At 39.2% G+C, this 21,293-nt stretch overlaps 1 protein-coding gene and 1 long non-coding RNA gene across 4 annotated transcripts in view; both read left to right on the top strand.

The window, feature by feature from the left end:
• Window positions 1-21,293, top strand: part of GNAQ (G protein subunit alpha q) — a 305,513-nt gene that overhangs the window by 15,447 nt on the left and 268,773 nt on the right. The window lies entirely within an intron of this gene.
• On the top strand, window positions 2,819-20,474 carry LOC146407077 (uncharacterized). The gene is made up of 2 exons (XR_014823049.1): window positions 2,819-7,433; window positions 8,046-20,474. It is a non-coding gene; the product is annotated as an uncharacterized LOC146407077 (long non-coding RNA).

Genomic DNA, 21,293 nt, shown 5'->3' with positions numbered 1-21,293 from the left:
TTCCTGTTATGGGTGAAACGATTGAATATAATGTTTACGCATCACTGTTGTAGGGTTCTTTTTATTTCAAAATGAACGTGAAATACTTAAACATATAAATTCACACTGTCCCAGATTACACAACATAAGCTGTTCTCTGTGTAATTGGCTTTTTTCATTCAGTAATATGTAATGGGTGTCTTGCCATGGAATATAAATCCTTTGCATCATACTTATGGCTTTTTTGTGTTCTAGTGTATTTTTTGTTGTTGATGTTTCAGTGTATTAGAATCATATAGTGGCTATGCTATAGCTAGCTTACACCTGCTCATAAAAGCCAGTTGTACACATTTCTTTTCAGCTCTGCATTCACTGACATCATTTTTGTAGCTTGAAATCAGCCACGATGGTAGTATTTACATCACAGAAATTGAAAAGTGTTAACACAGAAATCCCCCTACCCTGCCCCTGCAGAACTAGTTGTTAAGTATTTGCCAGCAAACCACTGTTTATACATGACCTCTGTTGATATATATTTAGTGTCCATTAAATTTTTATTTTTATTTTTGTAGTCAGTGCTGTAGTGAATATTGTAGAGGATCTATCTTTGTACACTTACATGAGTGCCCCTTTCAGATAAGTTCCTCAGAGGTGGATCATCAGTTCAGTGATAACAGGCATATTTAAAGTTTTGATACACATCCCCACCCTGCCTTTCAGAAAGGTTGTATTGGTTTACTTTCCCACCACTGGTATATGCTAGAAACTATTTTGGCACATTGTACTCTCAGATTTTTGTTAATTTTATGGACAAAAAAAAAAAAAAAAGTCTTGTGTTTATTGGCATTGTATTGAATTAATTTCTATCATAAAGTCTTCATTTTCTTTTCTAAACTGCCTATTTTTTTTTGGTCATTTTGTCTTTTTAGGGCTGCGCCTGTGGCATATGGAGGTTCCCAGGCTAGGTGTCTAATCTGAGCTACAGCTGCCAGCCTATGCCAGAGCCACAGCAATGCCAGATCCGAGCCGTGTCTGCAACCTACACCACAGCTCATGGTAATGCCAGATCCTTAACCCACTGAGCAAGGCCAGGCATCAAATCTGAAATCTTACAGTTCTTAGATTTGTTTCTGCTGCACCACTGCGGGAACTCCCAAACTGCCTCTTTACAAAAATAACTGATAAATGCCTTAATTTATTATTTAGTTTAGGTTTTAGGTTTACTTTAGGTTTAGTTAAGTTTTCATCACTTTTAGCTTCAACTGTATTGAGATATTTCTAGAAATTTGACCTTTTTATCTTTGAAAGGTTGGAGTACCCTAGGATGAATATCTACGAGGGAAAATAGAACTGATAAGGTTATACGACAAGTTTGGCTGTTTGCAAAAAGCTGCAGCGCAAAAGCTTTTGCTTGTAATGAAGTTCAGTTTATGTATTTTTTCTGTTGTTGCTTACGCGTTTAGTGTTACATGTAAGAAACCCAAGGTCACAAAGATCTACCTCCATGTTTTCTTCTAAGAGTCGTGTAGTTTTTTGTTTCACATTTAGGTTTTTGATCCACTTTGAGTTGATTTTTGTATATGGTGTGAGGTAGGGTTCTGATTTCATTGTTTTGCAAGTTGATGTCTAGTTGTAGCACCATTGTTGAAAAGACATTCTTTTTCCACTGTACGGTCTTTGTGTCCTTGTTGTTAATTAATTAATTAATTTTAATTTTTTTTTTTTTTTTTTTTTTTTGGCTTTTTAGGGCCACACCTGAGGCATATGGAGGGTCCCAGGCTAGAGGTCTAATCGAAGCTGTAGCCGCTGCCTACACCTCAGCCACAGCAACACAGGATCCGAGCCATGTCTATGACCTGCACCACAGCTCACGGCAAGGCCAGATCCTTCACCCACTGAGCAAGGCCAGAGATTGAACCTGAGTCCTCATGGATGCTAGTTGGGTTTGCTAATCGCTGAGCCACGACAGGAGCTCCTTTGTTATTAATTTATTTTTGCTTTGTCTTTATTACTTTCTTTTTTGATATTTCTATAGGTTTATTTGGTTGTACTTTTTTTTTTTTTTTTTTTTTTTTTGCGATACCCACTGCTTTTAGAAGTTCTCTGGTCAGGGATCAAATCTGAGCCACAATTGCAATCTACACCACAGCTGCAGCAATGCTGGATCCTTAACCCACTGAGCAGTGCGGGAATCAAACCCATGCTTCAGCAACTAGCCAAGCTGCTGCAGAGACAACATTGGGTCTTAACCCACTGCATTGAAGTAGGAACTCCTTTGGTTGTAGTTTAAAAATTAAAAAAAAATTCTTAGGTTATTTATTTTTGACATCTTCTTGATTTAAATTACAACTTTAAAGCTAAAGCTTTGAATTTTTCTACTTGTTACTATCTGGTATTCATATCATTCGTTTATAGATGTTCTAACATTACGATTTTTATTTTTATTTTTGAATCAGGATTGTTTAAGATAGTTTAAAATTTTCCAAGAGGTTTTGATTTTTTTCAACCTTTGTTATTTATTCCTTGTCTTACATCATTTTCAGGGGAGAATGTGGTCCGTATTGTTTTACTTTTTGAATTTATTGTAGCTTAATACATAGTTAAATTTTGTTCTATAGGTACATAGGATATGTACACACATGTATAATAAAATAGATATATTGTTATTTAATTTTATTGCTTATACTTGTGGTGACTCTCATTTATATTGCATTGTGAATCTGCCAAGTACTGAGAATTGAGCTAGTCTTCCATTACTTTAGTGTTGATGGCAGTTTCTGCTATTTCCAGAAAATTTTGCTTTATCTGTGTGAATACTCTGTTTTGAGGAACATATAAAGTGTCGTGAGAATTCGTATCGTTATAGCGAATATACTTTCTTAAGTTAATGCTATTATATCTTTATTATTTTATTATTTATCATTATATTGAATTCTGATTTAAGATATAATAGCATTAGCTTACATAAAAAAGTAATGCTATAATGATGTGAATTTAATTCTCATGACACTTTCTAGGTCCTCAAAGCAGAGTATTTACACAGATAAAGCAAAATTTAATGTGTAGTTCTTTTGTTCCCATTTGCTTGGTGTATTTCTCCATTCCCCCCACCCCCCACCCCTCCACTCTTCTTAATCTCTTTGCCGTTGCTGCTCTCAGAATTTGTTTTTTGTTTTTAAACCTCACCTTGAGGATCTTTTCCCTTAAATAGGTGAGTTCCTTCTGCTTGTTAATATAACAGATACGGTTGTGAGGTTCTTTTGCGTCTTCGGATTCTCTCTTGATTTCTGGCAGTTCTTTCCCCCTCTCCATTCCTTCCTCCCTCCTTCCCTCTCTTCTTTGCTATTTGGTTTCTCTTGGGGTTTCTGGTTGTGTTTTCCACCTCTGATAATTTGAAAAGTGTGTAGTTTGTTTTAATTTTGCTCTTGGTAGTCTATATATAACTTTTAGTAGTATTCTTTAAGTTAGGTTTCTCAGTTTATCAGCTTCAGAGATGCCATTAGTATTTATTGTGTCCTGTTCATGCCCAGTGGAGAAATTTGTTCAGCTACTACAGGGATTGAAAAACTGTAAAGGATTAGATAGTAAATATTTTTACCTTTTTTTTTTTTTGTCTTTTTTAGGGGCACACTTGAGGCATATGGAGGTTCCCAGATTAGGGGTCCAATTAGGGAGCTGTAGCTGCCAGCCTACACCACAGCCACAGCAACACAAGATCTGAGCCACATTTGAGACCTACACCACAGCTCATGGCAACGCTGGTCTTTAATGCCTTGAGAGAAGCCAGGGATCAAACCCACGTCCTCATGGATGCTAGCCGGGTTTACTAACTGCTGAGCCACGATGGTAACTCCATTTTTAGAATTGGGGTGTAACTATTTAATTCTGTCATAAATATTTTATTAATGAATGAGTGCAGCTATGTCCAAGTAAAATTTTATTTATTAAAACAGGCTGTAAGCTGGATTTGGTACTCTGGCTGTAATTTACCAACCCCTGATCTGTATTATTTCCATTCTCTGTTTTCCCTGGCATTCTAATGGCATGTTCTGAATTTTTTTCTTTAACTCCTGTCTAATATAGACAAGTTAGTGATACCAGACTTAAAACGGTTCTTCAGGAGTTCTCTTGTGGTTCAGCAGGTTAAAGGTCTAGTGTTGTCACTGCTGTGGTATGGGTTTGATCCTTGGCCCTGGGAACTTCCACATGCTGTAGGTGTGGCCAAAAAAAAAAAAAAAAGGTTCTTTATATTCTTTATATCTTAATGTCTAATAGTACTATTAACACATTTTATTTCATACATATATTTTATTTTCTTTATCTTCTCTGAGACCATATCGAATGTATTGAATGCTGTAAGAACAACATAAATTTGTTCATGGCTAAGGACAATTTTTCTAAAAGTTCAAGTCTGTTTCTACAGCTTATTGATGGTCATTGAAATGGTGCACATATGGAAAACTGGAATTATCTGTCTTTAATTTTAAAAAGGGTATTTGGAATGAGAGGTGTACATGGTATTCAAAATCACTTCCATGGTTATTGTTTTAATTCACTTTTTGTCTCTTTTACTCCCCCCTTGATGACAGCTTCCTGATTATTCAGATTCACTATATCTACACTTAATCCTGGAATGGTTTGCTTTTCTCTTTTCATATGTATTCTTCTTTAGTGTTTTTTGTTCATCTTTGCTGGCATAAAGTTAGCATTTGATCTTGCACCCAGTGTGATCTTTAACATTTCAAAAATGATTCCATAGTTTGGTGATCATGCATAGAGTTATTTTCAAACTTTAAAAAATTCTTAATCCTTTGATTTCATATTCAGTACCTGCCATGATAACAGGGAATCCTTTCTAGTTAAGCCTAAAGAAACTCATCTAAGTATTTTGTTGTGTTGCTTATTTATTATTCAGTTTTCACTCAGAAATTTTAATACTTATATCTGTTTGTGCCTGCAGTTAAAACTACATATTTTGCATTACTTTAGTATTTAAATATATGCTTATCACCAGAGATTTTGTATCTCAGTTTCTTTAATTGTATACATTTATTTATTTTCATTCACCTCTGAGTTGACTGGACTCTACTTTCAGCTATTTCACAAAGGGTCCATGGATGATATATTCTCTCAGTTCTTGTGTATTTGAGGCTTTTCTGTGGCATTCACGTGTTAATGACGACTTATATGGGTATAGAATTCTTGGGTTACACCTCTTTTCTATCTGTATTGCTTGCCCCATGGTGGATGTTGTTCCATTGTTCCCTGAGATCTAAATTTGATGAGAAGAAGTCTGCAGGGAGTCTGGATTTTTTGCTTGTGTTATTTGCTTTTTTTTTTTTCAGGCCACACCTGTGGCATGTGTAAGTTTCAGGGTCAGGGATGGAACCAGTGCCATAGCTGCTCCCTGAGCCACAGCAGTGATAATGCTGGATCCTTAACCTGTTGCATATCAGGGAACTCCGTGATTGCTTTTTCTGTTTGGATATTTCTTTCTTTCTTTAACATTAGAAGTTTAATAACTTCACTAGGTTTTGTTTCAGTGTTTTATAGTCTTTATCATTATCCTGAAAAACTCTGAACCATTTCATCCATATATTTATTATAGTCTTTTATTTTAAGGATTTCTCCCAATTTATCATTCAGTATTTTCTCCATCCCACAGCATTTTTTTTCTTCGTTTAATAAGCATACTGATAATGTAAGTATTGGATTTCTATTGATTCTCTGCCAAAGCTGTCAACTTCCCTCTGATTGCTTCATTTCTCCATCCTTTTTTCTTATGTGATTTTTTTCAAATTTTTTATCTGCAGTACTGATTTGACAGTGTTCAGCATAGAAATGTCAATGTCAATAGGTAGTTTTTAAATGACAGAAGTACCTGCTGTACATATTTGATACTTTGAATTCATTTTTAAGTTCTTCAGTATTATTTTTTTCTCCTTATTTCCCTTTTTAGCTCTGACAATTTTCTTTTATTCTTGTAATACCCTATTTCAAACAGTCCACATTTCCTCAAATTTTCTGGATAGTACGAAGTAGTTACACTTATTTTTTTCTTTCGTTTCCTAGAGTAAATCTTCCAAATGTTCTCCTCATTTTCCTCCTGCACATTCTGTGCTTCTTCTTCATTTGTTCTTAGGAATGCTCCAAATTCTGTCCTGCCCCACTGTATGTCCAAAAATAGTGTGGGTGGAATCTCATTGACTTCCTTCCCTATTTGTCTTGGGTCTGTGTGTGTCTTTCCCTTAGCACTTGAGCTGGAGCGCTGGAAGATGATAGTATATTTTCTATTTTTAGCCATTTAGTTGTTGGAGTAGGGTGGTAGGAGGGGCTCTGTGGCAGTGGGCAGCTTCAGTCTGTGACCTTTGTTTTTCATAATATTATTGTATTTTACAACCCGTTCCATTTTTCTTTTCCCTTTGGAAGAGCCAGCCAGTGTGATAAGAAATCGTTCTTATTTGATGAGCAATGATGCCTCGCTGTTTACAGGATTTTTGTTCTGTGCACCTTTTGGCTATATCTCTCTGTATTCTTAGACCAGTATGCATGGGTCTGCTTTCAGCCCTCAGCACTGCCAGATCAGAGGGAGAGACTGGGATTGCTTGGCTGTGTAGTGTCTCTAGCACCTCCACTGGTAGTGGAGGTGAGTCTAGTAAGAAGTTACTTACTCCTTCAAGTTGGGGAATACCAGGAACCTTTTCCACTTGCTTCCCTCAACACTGCATTTTATTACCAGTGGAAGAGCTGTGAATAGACCACTGCAGGTTTTCTCTCTCTGGTCTATTTGTATTGCTTCTGGTTGATAAGCCATTTGCTATTATTAACAAAGATGAGGTTTCCTCTCTACTTTTTTTTCTTTTGTACATTTTGAAGGGTAGAAAGGAAGTTGTTATTGTTTTTTAGAGCACTCTGCCTTCTTTCCAGGAAGTCTGCCTTATGAGTCTTGATGACTATAATTAACCCATGTGAAGTCTTTCATAGAGAGTTATAATTATAGCATCTCTTATGTGCTTTAAAGTCCAAGCTTGCACCCCGTTCTTGATTCACCTCTATAACATCCTCCACTTTATTGTTATTTTGTTCCTCTCTACACTCAGCAATGGGAGATTCGTCCCCCAAGAGGAATTATTTCTCTTTGGTCGTCTGCGTTGCTTCCAAGGTGTTCATATACTGAGCTGAAACCTGTCCTGAAACTAGTTTCAGGATCCGTCCTTTGGGGACACTGGGACTCTGGAACCCACTGGAACACACCTACTTTTCCAAATAACTGAAATTGTCCTCATGACACTTCTGGGGTTTGCTTTTTTCTTTATGTTTAACGTTATGAGTTTTTTCTGTCATTTCTCATAAGGCAGGAATAACCTCTTGTCCTTTATCATCCCAATTGTTTTCTTCTTCTTCTTTTTTTTTTTTTTTTTGGCTTTTTAGGGCTGCACTTGCAGCATATGGAGGTCACCAGGCCACAGTCACAGCCACAGCCATGTCAGATCCGAGCTGTGTCTTCGACCTACACCACAGCTCAAGGCAATGTGGGGTCCTTAACCTGCTGGGAAAGGCCAGGGATTGAACCTGCAACCTCATGGTTCCTAGTCAAATTTGTTTCCTATGTGCCGCTATGGGAACTCCTGTTTTCTTCTTAAGAAAAACAAAAACACAACACAACACAAGGGAACCTAGCTAGGCTTGAGATAGGTTTTTATGATGTCAGAGGAGGTCATATTTCTGCATCTTCTGGACTGAGATGCATGTAACTTCAGAAGTCTTGGTCTTTTGTCTAAATGAATCATCCCACGAAACAACAACTTTGCGTGCGGAAGGCTTCTGTAACTTTTCTCTACCAGTACCTTGATAGTTGTTACTGATTTTTTTCCAATACAGTACTACCTTGCTAGCCTTGTTTTTGACCTATGGTCATTTATGATCTATATACAATCCTATACATTTTTGCATTTACTATATATTTACATATTTCCCCCCCCCCCACCCTGGTCCGGTTGCTGAGAGTTCTTTTTTTTTTTTTTGTCTTTTTGCTATTTCTTAGGCCGCTCCCATGGCATATGGAGATTCCCAGGCTAGGGGTTGAATCGGAGCTGTAGCCACCGGCCTACGCCAGAGCCACAGCAACGCGGGATCCGAGCCGCGTCTGCAACCTACACCACAGCTCACGGCAACGCCGGATCCTTAACCCACTGAGCAAGGGCAGGGACCGAAGCCGCAACCTCATGGTTCCTAGTCGGATTCGTTAACCACTGCGCCACGATGGGAACTCCTTTTTTTTTTTTTTTTTAAGAGTTCTTATTCCTATTCAGTTTCATCCTGATTCTGTTGGGAACATCTTTCCAAGGTCGAGATCATTTCAACCACCCCCCCCCGACTATTAGTATTTTTATTCTTTCCCAGTTCATTTTCAAAGGAAGCAGATGAACCTATCACAATAAGATTTGTAAAGAATTACATTAAGATGAGTGCTTTTGTTACTTCTGCCAGTAAAGTACAGAAGGTATTAGATTTCAGAACACATCCCCACAGTCCATCATTTATTATGAATCTGTAGTTCTTTTTTTTTTTTTTATCTTTTTAGGGCCACACCCACAGCATATGGAGGTTCCCAGCTGGGTCAAATCAGAACTATAGCTGCTGGCCTACCCCCCAGCCACAACAACATGGGATCCAAGCCACGTCTGTGACCTACCCCACAGCTCATGGCAACACCAGATCCTTAACCCATTGAGCGAGGTCAGGGATCAAACCTGTGTTATCATGGAGTTAGGCTGAGCCAGGTGGGAACCTCCTGATTTGGTAATTTGTTTGTTGTTTACTTAAAAGTAAATAAAACCAAAAGTATACTACCTGAATTTGACCTTGGGATTTAATTTGTGTTGATATAAAAAGAAATTGAGAAATCCAGAAAGGTACAGCTGCTCCTCTTTCATTGACGGTGGCCTGGTCTCTTGTCATGGAAGTTTCGGTTGTCCTGCTTCAGTGGAGCTCTCACTGCCCAGCCTTTGGGTGGGGGTGGGGATGTGGCTGGAAGGTGCTAGCACCCCTGCCAGTGCACACTGTGCCTGGTCTGTTTTATTCTCTCCTTACATCCTGAGGTTTAGGTTGCTGGTGAGTTTATACTGGGCATTATCATTGAGGAGCAAAGGAGCATTTTCTCTATTCCTTGTTCTTTCTGATCTAATTTCCAGTGTTAGAGAAAAAGAATATTTCTGGAGAAGCACATTTCATTTGGTATCTATTTTCTTTACAGCCAAATCGGCTTAATTGTTCTTTTTCTCCCCAGAAGGCATGTAGCTTTTGGGTTTTTGTTTGTTTGTTTACAGCCACACCTGCAACATATGGAAATTTCCCGGGCCAAGGATTGAATTGGAGCTGCAGCTGCCGGCCTACCCCACAGCCTTGGGAACACCAGATCTGAGCTGTATCTGCGGCTTGTGCTGTAGCTTGCGGCAGCGCTGGTTCCTTAACCCAGTGAGCTACAATGGAAACTCCAAAGCAAGTAGTTCTTAAAGAGAGAAAGCCAGCTTAAAATTCTGTGTACTTTATTTTACAGAATCTGACATCATGCTCACATTTTTAGCAATTACATTAAACTTTCCTCATTTAGGAAATTCAGTGGTTGAGTGGAAGTGGTTTTATTCAGTGTGTCTGTGTGTTTCTGTGTATGATGTATGTATGTGTGTGTGTGTGTATAATTTAATATGAAAAAAACTCAGTCTTTCCATTTGGATGGTGGTGATCATGGTGGAGGATAAGCTGATAGTAAATTATTTTGTTTTTTTAGCAAAAAATTGAGAGATTTTGTCTTCTCTTACAACCTATCTCTTGAATCTGACCTTTGCCCGAGTGGCTTTCAGTCACAGGTAGAAGGCCCTTCTTCACAGTGGGCGGATATTGATTTCTGGACAGAGGGCAGCCCAGGATATTGCCTGTTTCTAGAACTTTTAACCAAAAAAGTAACGGTATGATGATTTGAGCATATTACCTGCGGAGGGGCAATCTTTCTCCCTGCCCATGTGTATGCATGTTGCTCAAACACACCTTAATGTCACTGTTGTGGGTCTCATCTTGTTGGAAAAACAGGTTTATTCCTCATAAGCAGTGCTATAGGAGGAAGTTTATTTCTTCATTAATTTGGTAATTTACCAGAATGTATTCTGTTGAAGCCCCGATTGTTGTAGCTTGTTAAAATGCCCCATGTCCTTTTTGTTTCCTTCTCTCTTACCAATGAGAGCCATCCTAAAAAAAACTGGCCTTTCTACAAACCTTTTAAAATTGTTCCATACCTGGATTTACAACAGGGCACACTGTCCTAAATCCAGTCATAGTTAACAAGATATTGTATGCTTTTTCTGGAGGTTTCAGCCTTGGAAGCCAGACCTCAGTTTTAAAAATATGCTGACTGTGTAGGGATAAATTATGGCTGGGTTCCAGGCTGTGTGGACTCTCACGAGGTAAGGATTGCATGTGGAAGTAGCCTTGATGTACCAAAGTGCTGTTTTAGGAGTGTCCCTTTTTGTAAGTGTGCTTCTTCTGTAATTTCAATGATTAACATTCCTTTTAAGGAAAAAAAATGGGGTTGTGCTGACATTTACTTTGAGCAAATGAGGTGTAATTCATATCTGTTGAAATTGAAATTAATAATGCATTGCTACATGAGTGCTTTTTTCCAATCCTTTTTGTATGTTCTTGTATATAAATTCTTAGAACTCATGGTAAATCAGATGGTGCAGAGGCTGTTTGATTTTTTTTTTTTTTTTTCATGTCTTCCCTTCTTCCAGTGGGTGGCTTGCCTGGGCAAGGGAATGCGGTGAATAAATTTATCAGCATTAGAATCTGTATTTAGGAGTTTCCTCATGGCTTAGTGGGTTAGGATTTGGCCTTGTCACTGATGTGGCTTGGGTCACTACTCTGGTGTGGGTTTGATCACTGACCCAGGAACTTCCATGTGCCGTGGGTGTGGCCAAAAGAAAAAAAAAGAATCTGTATTTATACAATTATTTTTTTTCTTTAATTAAAATTAGATATTTTGGTCTCAAGGTTTTCATTTTCACAAGTGTCCTTTGTTTGAAAAAAAAAAGATCATCTTTTAGATTGCTCTTTGGTATGTTTTCAAGTGTTCTTTTCCAGCTAAAAAGGAAAGATAAGGGCAGATCTTAGTACTAATTCTTTTATTGCACGTGTTTTCCTGATGATTGTTCCTTTCCTTTTAGTTCCTGGGTGATGAATAGGATATCTTGAAACCAGAAAGACTTAGTTTCTGTATCAGTGCTTTTTAGGTACAAATGCAGTCTGGCCTCTGAATGTCAATTTAGTTCTGACTGTAGGATGGGCAGAATCTGCACTGGTGAAATACTCTGGTCAAGCCCAACAATCCAGGTGGCAAAGAATGCTTGGCACCTCTCTCTCATTTTCATGAGGAATAACATTACACACAGTGCTAAACCTCACTAACAGAGAACTGAAATTTATTCCAGGCAGGCCAAGAAATGCATCCAGTCACCTCATATGATCTTTTACCCCATCAAGCCAAGGCCATATCGCCGAGGTTAAGAAAATTATGTGTTACATTGCAAAATATTCTCCTTGTGAGTTAGAAGGGTTGTCTCAAACCTTGCTTTATTTGTTACTCTAGAGAGTTTTAAGTTAGCACACATTATGTAAATATCTCAACTTCCATCATCACTTTGCAGTAAATTTACAAAAGGCAAATTTCAGGAGAAATTTGCATTGTTTCCGAAAGCATGATAAAATAAAAGGGGAAAAGTACTATATCTCAGATAAGCATTGTTTCCGAAAGCATGATAAAACAAACGGGGAAAAGTACTATATCTCAGTTTAATTGATGCTTAAGAATGTTTTAGTTGTAAGATTTCAGATTTCTCCCCCCAGTACTAATTAGACACGTGCTGAGAAATGGGGGAAAAAGCAATGGTAGGTTTATCCCTTAGTGTCTGGTAGAGTTTTTTCCTCTAAGATAGACTTTTTTGTGTTTGAAAAGCAGCACTTCTTTATTTTTATTTTTTGGCTGGTTCCATATTTCAGGGGAGGAAGACAGTTCTAATGAATTGGGATCTTGTGGGACAGGGGTATATATTTCTTTTTTACTGATATAATTGCAGCCAGATGGAGATGTGTAATTACATTTCTTATACACACATAATGAATTTGTTTTGTATCTTACTACTTCCTGAAAGTAGCTGACAGGTTAGAACAAATTTATGCAGGTAGAACTGATGACCTGTGTCCTTGTATTGAACATACCCAAACAGCCCCAAATTCCCCAAAATGCCTGTTGTGACTGTTTGTCTCGCTTTAAATCAGTAGCATCATTAGAACTCAAGCTCCAAGAATGTCTTGTGACCCCATGCAGGAAGAGGTCAACATAGTAGGTCTGGCTGCTGTCCTTGGGAAGGACAGGATTGGCCCTTGACTGGTGTCTGGGAGCTTGGATTTCCAGAGAGTTCTCACTACATTCGAGCTGAGTAGAGTGGTGCATGAACTGTTTGCATGAACAATGTGGTTTGTGTTGAACACCTGCCTTCCTTTGGGGAGTCTGGAATTTTGGCCGGTGCTGAGCAGATGGTGCCTATGTGACTGACCCTCTGATTAAAAACCCTGGACTCCTAGGCGCAGGTGAGCTCCCTTGGTGGATGGCATTTCACATGTATTATTACAACTCGGCGCTGGACAATTAAGTGCATCCTGCGTGACTCCAGTGGGAAAGGACCTTCCAAAGCCTGGGCCTGGTTTCCCTCAAACTTGGCTCCATATTCCTTTTCCCCTTTGCTGATCTTGTTTTGTTGTAATAAGTCATAGCCATGAGGATGACTGTGTGCTGAATCCTCTGGAGTTTGCCAAGTGAGCCCTCAAACGCAGGGGTGGTCTTGGGGACCCCTGACTTTGTCATCACTTCCTGAGGGTCTCAGCTTGGTTAACACGGGTGCCCCAGGGCAGGGTATTGGCATCTCAGTCTGGCCCCTGGCATGGATACTGCACCTCATGGGGTGATGGCTGTGTGAACTCCCTGAAAGGACCAAATCCCTGTCCAGGTGCTTGCACAGGGGTCCTATGATTGTTTTTCTCTTTCTGTAATACATTTTGGTTGCTGCAGTCGACATTATTATGTACACACAGAACATTCGCTTCTCTATCCTTCAGATAGTATTACTTCTCTTTCTCCAGAGTGGTCCAGGCAAACCCCCACTTTCCCATTGGGCTGAGCCTGCATCAGTGACAGATGATGGGGGATGGTGTAGACACAAATTGCCCACACTCCCTACAGTTTCATCTGGCTCTCAGGTGACTTTTAAACTATACTTACCTTGGGTCTCTGCTCTTCAAACCATTAGTTGCAAAATAGAGGCCAGATCTGTGTCTGTAGGTCAGGTTCATCTGATCCTACCTTCCTTTCTAGCCTTATTTTCCCTGATTGCTTTCCTGCATCTGACACTCTGGCTAAACTCTTGGGCATTAACGCTTTCCCTTCCCTTCTCCGTCTTCACCTGTTTGCCATTATCTCTCTTCACCCCTCCCCTCCCCATGCCTCTCCCTTCCTCCCCCCGCTCCATCTCATCTCTCTCTGTGCAAAGCCATTGCAGCTGCTGCCTCTTCCTGAACAGCTCTGATCTCTCTACTACTCGGAGTCTCTTTTGAATTCTCATGACGTTTTATCTTTGCCATATGTCTCTGTTTATTGGGTATGTGCAGGAAGCCTTGGTTGGCAGGGGAAAAGCGAGGTACCTGAGGGAAGGCAGCCAGTAAAGGTACATTAAAAATCATTTTAAAGGTACATTTAAGAATCAGCTGCCAAGGTGTGCAGTTTGAGCTCAAGCCTGGGGAGAAGCTCTGGTTGATGGTGTCACACAGGGCTTTTCAAATTTTAACGTGCATGAGACCCACCTGGGGACCTTATTATAGAGTAGAGTTACACTCTAATCTGGAGTGAGACCTGAAAGTCTGTATTTCTCATAATCTTCCTGGATGATGCTGATGCTGCTGGCATGGGTCTACAGAACATATTTTGGAGAACATTGGTGCTATAAAATTGTCCCACCTGAAAAGAAGGGAAGCTGGGGTACTCATGTACCATCTCTGCATGGTCATTGTAACTGGGGATTTTCCTGCTACCTGTGGCCTGTTAAGTGGCTGTCCCTGACTTGGAGAGAAAGCCCTCAGGCAGAGAGATGCAGGTACCTGCAGCTGGAAGGCTGCATTGGGTGGTTTGGACAAAGTTGGCTCCATCTTATAATTATAGTTGTTTATGCATTTCTTGTCCTCCATGCCAGATTTAGATCCCTGAAGGTAGGATCTGTAATTCATCTTCTTTCCTAGCAGCTTCTAGCACATGGTTTGCTCTTGTGTTTGCACAATGGATGAGTGGATCACCGCTGCTCTCCACTTTGCTCAGGTCTGACAAGCACAGTTTATAGTCCAGTCCAGGGAAATACAGTGAGATTAACTTTCCTAATCTCAGGGTCTAAGATAAAGATTCACCAGAAAGAGAACCTCGTTTCTGGGCCCGTATCTCTGAAGGTAATGGTGCCCTGCTTGGTCCTTATGGGCCAGAGTTAATAGGAGTTACAGGAGAGGAGAGTGCTCTGAAAGAAAGCAAAAATTACCCCTTCAGGACTTCTAATCTAAAACAATTTTAAGATGAAAACAGAGAAAATGGCTCAAGAGAAAAATTTTAGTGAGAAGGTTTGGGGTGGCTGGTGCTGCCTCATCTCATTTTCCCACTTGAAGGCACTTTTTATTCCTTCAGGGATTTCTGCTCCTTTGTTGTCTCTTTTGCTTCGTATTTGGATGGATTTACTACATGAGGGATAGAAATTTGGTTTTCTAACCATAAAGGTTAAATCAAATATTTGACCTGGTTGCTGAGTTTCTTCTAAATTGTTAAAGCCCCTTTTCTTTTGAATATCTTTTCTCAAATTCATTTTTCCATTGACACATAAAATCCAGCATTTAAAAACCTTTCTGTGATCTGGAACTTTCCTGATTTTTGATATGAAATAACCACTAAGCATTTATTTATGTATCTGGTTGGTTGAAAGGAAAAATAAGACTTTCTTCCCTTGGCCCTCAATAATCATTTAGAGGGGGATAAAAGATAGTATGAGAATGATAGAAAATGAACTGTGTGTGTTTAGGGCTGTCCAGTGACAATTAGATATTTTTGTTTTGTTTTGTTTCCATTTGGTCCTAACTCTGTATAGTTCCTTTTGGTGTCAGATTGTGGGTTCAAATTCATAGTTGAAAAGGTATAATCTTGTAGATACTGAATTTATCTGCAGGCAGATTGTAGGATTGTGTGATTAGGGAATAAAACAAAGAATATTCAGTATTTGGTCTCTTTGGAAAGTAGGCCAGTGTAGAAGAGACTGCAAAGAGATAAAAGGCATTGCTGCTCTTGTCAGACTCAATAGCCCAAGCTCTGGTTTGGTGTCCAAATGAGGCCTAAATTATGGCAGGTGCCTCTGTCTTCCAGTAAAACCAGAAGGAAAATCAGGATTCCTGATTCTTTTTTGTCATGTCTCTCTTGTATTTTTCCTTTGGATTCTTTTCTTTGTCCATAAATATTTTAAATTCTTCTTTCATAATCCTATTTACTTTGGTCCTTTTTGGCCCTTGACAGCTGTTAAAATCTCTTTCCGCACATGAATTCTGTGAGGTGGCTTAAAGGAAGGAGTAAGTGATAAAAGAGTTGTTTCTCAATTAGACAGTACATTGAGGGAGGAAACGTGCCTTCCTTTAATTTTCATGGTTTTACCAAGTAATATTGTATGGAATGGTTGACTGCTAAAGTAAAACAAATGCAAAAAAAAAGTACAAAATTATGGTATGCAGTTTTTCCATATTGACAAATCCTATCTTCTGGATAAATATACAGTTCTTATACTTTATGATGCCCTTCTACATGGGTGGTTTCATTTGAAACAGAATAGTTTGATGAAATAAACACATAGTCCCCAACATGAGTAGCCTGGAAATGTTATGTGACCTCCAAATTTGAATCTTAATATTTACTAATCTTGCCACATAAGTTAAGTTCTTAAAGCCTTGGAGCCACAGCTCTCTTATTTGTAAACTTGAGGATAATAATGTCTTATTTTGTGTGTTGTTGGGAAGAATAGGTAAGAAGATAAAACCCACACTTGAGAGGATCTCAGCAAATGTTTCTTTTCTTCTTTTTCTCTCTAAGCTTTGTATTAATAGAGGCTGGGGCCAGGGGAAAGCTTAAGTCTTCCAACTCAACCTGTGGCTTCTTGGGGGAAAAAAGTACCAAGGAGTATGAAGATTCAAAATGATGTATTTTTAATAATTCACCTGACAGAGATTAGCTCATGATCATTGATGGCAACCCTGTTTAACAAGTACATTCTAATAATACACTGTTTGGGGGTATTTCTGCTTCTCACCAAACCGCAGAACCCTTATTTTCTTGTTTTATAGAAATACTTGTTGAGACATAGTGCCTTTATTTATTCTGAGAGAGTTGTGTGCTTGGCTGATACTCTAGTCACAGGGTTATTGCAGTATTATTGTGTTGTTTTGTTTTTTAACCCTGCATTTGTTCTGATTGGTTAGTGTGTTCTGATTGGTTGGTGTGTCAGTTCCAATTGGTTGGTGTGTCTATTCTCATTGGTGCATTTATTCTGATTGGTTGTTGTGTCTTCTGATTGGTAGGTGTGTATCGTTGGGTTATAAATATTTTGAATTTTACTGGCAGTTATATGCTCTTAAACATTTTTTTTGTGTGTGTAGGGTTTTAGGATGTGTCTTTTAAGAGAAAAGATTATTTTAAGTAAATTCTACCAAATTAAAAGATGATTAGTAAGAATTTGCTAGTTTCCTGTTTATGACTCTTATCTGAGCAAGCATTTATAGTTATTTTCCAAAATAATCTTAATGTTAATGAAACTATGTATTATCAGTCCCACATTGGAAGGCTAATTATCATCTGTAATCTTGGCAAATTATTATGCTTGTTGGTATAATCCATGTCAGTGAGGTGACACATTGTAATTATGTATTCATTTTCGCTTACTCTTCGTCTTCTGCATGTATCATCAAACACGGTTTCTTTATTACAGTTGTGGTTGTTTTAGTGGCAACCACTTTCACTTGAATTGACACAGAAAACTATCTCTTATCTCTGGGCGTGATCTTTCCTGAGGCATAAATGAGATAGAGCATCTGCTTTGTAATCTTTTCTCAAGATTTGTATGTGGACACCTTAATGGTCCTTTTGTTTCTTTGCCTGAACCGTTGGATCATTAGCTGATTAACCAGTAGATTGACATGTTTCTGTGAATTCTACTGGTATATAATTGTGAGCCTCGTTTTCATCGGTGTAAATTAGATTTCCCTATAAATCATTTCAGAGTTTTCAATTCAGGTAATAAAATTAATTGTTGATATTAATTCCCCTCTTTTTACTTCTCTCAGTTGTAATTTAAGGTGGTATGTTAGATTTTGGTTGCTAATAGTTTCTTTTCTCTAATAGGCCTGAACCTTTATTAGATGGTTTTCTGAAACAAAAGTTTCAGATAAACAAGTAAAGTCTTGCATTACTTGTTCCATAAGCAGATTTCTCTATGTGTGCTTCTCATACATTCTAAGCATACTAACTTAACTCTTCCCCTAAGTTAGTATCTAAAACTGGTGGGGGGTAATCTGCTTTGGCTTAAGGAAGCCTAAATATTCATTTACTAAGTGTTACCATAGATTAGAGCTTTCATAACGTTATTTTGTTTTCCAAGTAGGTAACTAACTCAGTTATGGGAAGTTGTCCTTTCTTTATTTGTGTTGACTTTCTCTTTTCCATATTTGGTGATTTTTGGTAGGGTAGTGTATGAAATTTGATTTTAGAGTTGGCTTAGAGCTTCAATAAGAACAAATCATTTCTTTGTTAATTCCTTTTCATCTGTGTACTCTCAGCTCTTAGCCCACTGTTAGGCCCACAACTGATAAATATTTGTTGAAGTAAGGAGTTCCCCAAAGGCTCGTTTAAATTTTTCTCTTTTTAAGTCGCTTGGCAAGAAAATGAGGTCTTCATACTGATTTTGTCTTTGGAGGCCTAATTCCTTGGTTCCTCTGCAGATTGGCATTATGTAATCTTTCCACGATTGGAGAATGGTTTCTGTGACAGCAGACTCTTCTGGGTGAATGAATTTCCCTATCAGCTGTTGAAATACTGCATTTGGGTTTAGAAAAATGCAGAAACATTTGTCTGTCAAGCTTAAGGGACTGTTTAACAGACGGGAGGGGAAGTATTTAAATCAGAAAAATTTGCTTTCTATTTCAGATCCTTCCTAGCCATCCAGGCTGGCCATGACTTCCCAGATGGAGTAAATTCTTATGTTAGGTGATTAGAATTGAATATTGTAAGCTAAAATAACTTGCTTGCTGATTCCCTTTGCATTTGAGGAGAGGAATAATTCTGAACGTCCATGGGTACTCTACAGATGTTGATGTTGATGGCCCTGTATTACAAATCCATCTTTTTCTTCAGGTCTTATTGCAGTGCTTCTTAAGTACAGCTAGTAAACAGGTTTGTTTTTGGTATCATAGAGTACAAAGGAATACTGATAATTTTAATAAGTAATGGTTTCATGAACTTCATCACTCTTTTGGTTTATTTTACGTTGAACTTCATCACTCTTTTGGTTTATTTTACATGGTGTATTCTTTTTGTTTGTACATGTTGATACATCAGGAGATAATTTCTACTCTATGTTCATCAGAGAAATTGAAGGCATTCCCATAGAGGTTGTAGTGCATGTGTGTTTCCTCCAAAGTCAGAGTCACATCCAGTACTTCTTGGCTTACGTGACAGGGAACTGCTTTCAATGACAGTCCAGCTGCAGAAAGTAAAAGGGAATGTGGAGAACAGGGATATTGCCACTTTGTCACAGATAGGAACTGGAGCATAGATTTACTAATGTCACCGAATGATAGTCATCATGAGGTGATGGTTTATGCAGTTCATGTTTAGGGTATTTCATAGACACCGTGTTCTAACTTCAAGTCTGTTAAAAGTAGATACCGTGTAAAATATTTTTAAAAAGCTGAGGAGAAGAGAAGACAGCAAGAGAGATGCCAGTGTGGTTTTTTTCCTCTGCTTCTGCTCCTGCTGTGAACTGAGTGCATTCTCAGTATCAGTGGGAACGCCTGGGGCTGCCTGCAACAGGAAGCCGGCGGCCTGACCCTGCCCTTCCTGCTTAGTAAACGGCCACCAGCTCTTACACAGGCCTGGTGGGGGGAGGAGGGGCGGTTGGGGCTCTGCTTCTGGACCCTGGCCTCTGAGTGGGAGGGAGGGAGGGAGATTGATTGAGATTGATTCGTTGATTCTGTGGCTCTTGTTAGTGCTTGAGTGAAGGAAATGCAGCAAGTCCTTCCCTTTAGCTAGTTCCTTGGTTGGCGTAAGTTACCTGCTACGGGCCATCCTCTTTCTAAGGAAGTCACTAGCCTTATTTATCAGTGTTTCAGTGTTCACTTATGCTAGCCTCTTCAAACTCTCCTCTGGAGATGGCCTTTGGGATAAGAGCGGTAGTGCATAGGGACGGCCCTTGCTCTCAGGGTGCCAGTGATTAATGGCATGGCCCGAATGCAGTGTGAATCTGTGTCTCCAGTGAGGATGTAGGCCAGTTCCAGCCTTGAGTTGTAGCCTCCTCCGTCAGGTCAGGCATTATTGATTTGGCAGAGCAGCCTCCTGCTCAAGGCCTTCCTTGTACAGGGGATTGGGCGCAGAGCTTGATCACAGGAGGGGGATCCAGGTCTGAGCTCTGTGACCTGGTAACCTAAGACTCCAAGCCCTGCTGGGGAGAGAGCAACTAAACCCTCAAGAATCCTTGGAGGTATGAAAGGCTGAGGTGGGCATGCTAGCTGAATGTGGGAGATGAGCTTAAGTTAAGCCCTTTTGATTTACGTTTTACAGAAAAGAGTGACTACATAATCTGGAGGCCTTGAGGAGGCCCAAGGAGGTTCCCTCTGTCTTCCTATCACCTTCTTTGATGAGACAGCTCCTAAGCTGTGTTTTAGGATGAATGAAGTGTGGGGGCTAAAGGTAGGGGCTCCAGCATCACCCAGCCTGGGTTTCAATTGTGACATCTTGACTCAACATTTGTTATCTGTGTGATAAAGGTAAAAAACTATCTTCTCTTTCTGAGTCTCAGTTGCCTTATCTGTGCAATGAACCATAGTCACAGCACTGGTTGTAAAGGATATATGTGTTAAATATTTTGCACAGGGCTTAGCAGTAGGAAATACTCAATAAAAGTTAGCTGTTATTATTTCTACACAGCCACTGTTCATCTATGTCTGACTCAGGTCCATAGAAGAAAGGAAGAGTTAGTGATTGTAAAAAAACACTGCAAATTTGTTAATTTAATGAGATCAGAACAAGGTGTAGCCTTGAGTCAGGATTCTTTTTGTGAAATATAAAAATTATGAAATTAAGTTTCTGTGTGTAAGCAAAGGAAAAATACCTTAAAATCTTAATTTATCTGGCGGTGGCTTTTTTGTGAGAGCTGGGTACAGATGACTTCAGTGACAGTATTTGTGCCTGTTGTCATGTGTGCAGTGAAAATCACTGCCTTTTCCATCAAGTTGTAGACTTATCAACAAATAGAGTAAAATTAAAAGAAAGCCCTAAACCACTGCAAGTCCCAGTTAATTCAAGGGAAGGAGATAGGAAGTAGGCCTGGGAACAGCAGAGTGTCTTTTGGTGCATGTATTGAGCCACTCTTGTCAAGCTGCAGCCTCTTAGGCCCTCTACTGTGCTCCACTCCTCTGAAAGATACTGTTCTGTATAGATTCTTTTTTCTTTTTCTTTTTCTTCTCTTTTTTTGACTGCGGTTATGGCATGTGAAAGTTCCCAGGCCAAGGACTGAACCCATGCCACAGAAGTGACCTGAGCCACAGCAATGACAAGGCCAGAGCCTTAACCCACTGCACCACCAGAGAGCTCCTCCATGTGGATTTTTTTTTTTTTTTTTTTTTTTTTTTTTGCTGCACCCATGGCAAGGGATTAGATCTCAGCTGCAGCTGTGGCTGCAGTTGTGGTAGTGCACAACTTAACCCTCTGTGCCTGGCCACAGAAAGAGCCTGACCCTCCGCAACGACCTAAGCTGCTACAGTCAGATCCTTAACCCACTGAAGATTGGGAACTCTTGATGAAGATTTTGATTACATGCTAGTAGACAGAGGAATTGCTAGATGTGACTAAAGTGACACTGCCTTTATATAAAGTAAAAGAAATTCTTTAGTCTTCTTTTTATATGCAGATAGAAAGTTCGCCAAAG

The sequence above is a fragment of the Sus scrofa genome, chromosome 1 (assembly GCF_054392235.1).
Source record: "Sus scrofa isolate SSC_HxYL_T2T_F1_AM1 chromosome 1, Sscrofa_HxYL_maternal_Yorkshire_Landrace_v2.0, whole genome shotgun sequence".
Taxonomy (NCBI): domain Eukaryota; kingdom Metazoa; phylum Chordata; class Mammalia; order Artiodactyla; family Suidae; genus Sus; species Sus scrofa.
This window is presented reverse-complemented; position numbering and strand designations above follow the sequence as displayed.